At 33.6% G+C, this 2467-nt stretch overlaps 1 protein-coding gene across 7 annotated transcripts in view; it reads left to right on the top strand.

Moving 5' to 3' along the window:
* wge (BAH domain and coiled-coil containing protein winged eye) overlaps window positions 1-2467 on the top strand; it is a 25405-nt gene that overhangs the window by 5930 nt on the left and 17008 nt on the right. For 6 of the 7 annotated variants that reach the window (XM_018024138.2, XM_018024141.2, XM_026813281.1 and 3 more), the window contains exon 3: window positions 1689-1767. The exons of the other annotated variant lie outside the window; for it this stretch is intronic. The gene's annotated coding sequence lies outside the window, so the exon portion shown is untranslated. The remainder of the gene's footprint in view (window positions 1-1688; window positions 1768-2467) is intronic. 7 annotated transcript variants of the gene reach the window in all.

Genomic DNA, 2467 nt, shown 5'->3' on the forward strand with positions numbered 1-2467 from the left:
TGATTTAAGAAGGTATTTGATTTTCAAATTTGTAAGCCAGTTTTTAATTGTATTTCAAATTGCCATTGGTTTCATTTGATTTCTACTTAATAAAAATTGATTTAATTCTCTTTTTTAATTAGTTTGGCAATGAAAATTGTCTGATTATAAAAGATTTCGTTTAATTAGAGAAGTCAGGTTGTGTTTAGTTTTGAGGGTGAGTGTATAGGAAATAGGGAAGGGTGCAAAGGGGATAATACGAGTTGGATCGAGTGTTCTATCCGCTTTAACAACGAGTTTCGGAGCCGGAGCCTCCTCCTACTCCCACTACTCCTTTTTATACCTTCCACACACCGAATACAGTGAACCTTAAAACTTCTCACTGTGTCAAACAATTCAGAAATCATTTCGTAGTCCAACTGTCGTTTCACTCGATATTAATTGGGATGCAAATGAAAACCCTTTGGATTAATTGTAATGTAAATTCAATCGCCTAAAAATAAATTTCAATTGACAGATTTATACTGTAAACATTTTTCATCCGGAAATCAGTTTTCTTCGACATCTGCAATGTTTACAAATTTTTTTTTAATATAAATAACAGATGGATGGATCTGGAAATATTTGTGAGTATACTATTAGTGTAGTACTTGATTTCTGATTTTTCCCATCAATTTGGAACCGGAGGAACCCATATACATATGTTGACAATGTCAACTTCAGGTCTGACAAAATGTCGAAATTTGCAATTTTCATGAATTTTTTTTTAATATAAATAATCGATGGAAAAATTTGAAAAAATTTACACATGTTTCACTCTTGTAGAAGTACGTTTCATAATTTTGTCATCAAAGTCCGTATGCTAGACACGGAGGAAAAAATGGCAAAAATGTCGAAAATTTGTATCTTAAAGGCTTCCCTCAAAGGCAAAATTTGAAAGTTTACAAATCACATTAAAAAAATTCTCACATGTCTTATTCTTAGAGTAATGATATTCTCAAAATTTTCAGAATTTTTCTATACGCTAGATTCCGAGAACAAAAAATTGAAAATTGCATGCCAAGGGACTCCAGATTTGGCAATCTCCAAAATTGCGATTTTCACGAATTTTTTTTTACTGTAAGTAATAGATGGAGAATTTAGAAAAATTCACGCACGTCCCACTCGTGTAGATGTGTGTCTTCATTAGCATTCATCAAATTCATCCACACGCTAATGCCGGAGAAATAGATCGCGAAAATGTCGATAATTCGTATACGAAGGTCACGCAAATTTAATGAAAATCTGATAGTTCGCAAATCTTATTGAAAAATTCTCACACGGTCTACTCTTATAATAATGAATTTCTGAAAATTTTGACAATTATCTAAAAATTAGATTTGGAGAACAAATAAATTGGATCCTCTCGATCAAAGGAGAATTATACGATTCTTAATTCGCTTTAAACTGTGTTAATGTTTCTGTTCTGTGAATCAGAGTAGCGTTTGGCCTTCTGTTTAGTCTAGAGTCTGCGTGCACCACGTGGCTTCCCTTTCAACGCCTCTAGACAGAGAAGTTAGCAATCGTCGAAACTACTGCTACCAAAACGTTAACAGCGATTACAGTTTCATTTTCAGCCCCCTTTTCAATGGGGGTTGGGATTAAATCCCCTGGTAAATTAATCGATCGTTGGAGTAATGTTTCTACGTCAGTTCTGAAATTGATTTCAGATCCCGAAGAATCGTTCGCCAACGTCCAACGCGAATCTTCCTAATCTTAACTCCCTAATCTACATACTGTAACATTCAGGTAAAATTCGTCAAGAATCACAATTTCTCTAAGCTTGGAAATTACACTAATTATTTCTAGACGAAGTAGTCGTTTCATTTCTTTTTAATTTCAATGCAATTTTATGTTACTGCTTCGAATCCCAAGTTGCAATTACAATTTTTCTAACTAGTATTTAATATTGTTAGAAATAGTAGCATCGCATCTATTTTTAATGCATCTATTTGTACATATTTTGCTTGAGTATTTACCTGTGGTATTTGTCTTAGAATAGATATTTGTTGTTAGAATTTGAAATAAAGATCGTGGCAACAATCTCTGATTGTATAATTGCATATCTCGGTAGGATCAGCCGCTCCCATTTCCCTTTTCCACGCCTACCACACGTCCAGTGAAAGTATCCACGAAGAAAAACTGGCCAGCAGATCCTTGATCCTTGATCCTTGATCAACTGTCGAGAATTTCCACTTTCAATAATTCTTCCATTCTTCGTCGATACATTTTTCTGGTTCACTATTAATTTACTCCGTCAATTTTTACATTCTATCAACGAAAATAATTGGGAGACCTTACTGATACGCGTATAAATAGTTCCTAAAATATTCGTTACGATATCTATGAGGATTATTTGCCAGAAAAAATATCTGAATCCCTCTCAGGATGTATAGGCTATATATTTAAACGATGCTAGCATGTTGAATTTGTTATTATAAATTCCTAT

This window comes from Ceratina calcarata, unplaced genomic scaffold (assembly GCF_001652005.2).
Source record: "Ceratina calcarata isolate Rehan_Ccalc_2016 unplaced genomic scaffold, ASM165200v1 scaffold321.2, whole genome shotgun sequence".
In the NCBI taxonomy this organism is placed as follows: Eukaryota; Metazoa; Arthropoda; class Insecta; order Hymenoptera; family Apidae; genus Ceratina; species Ceratina calcarata.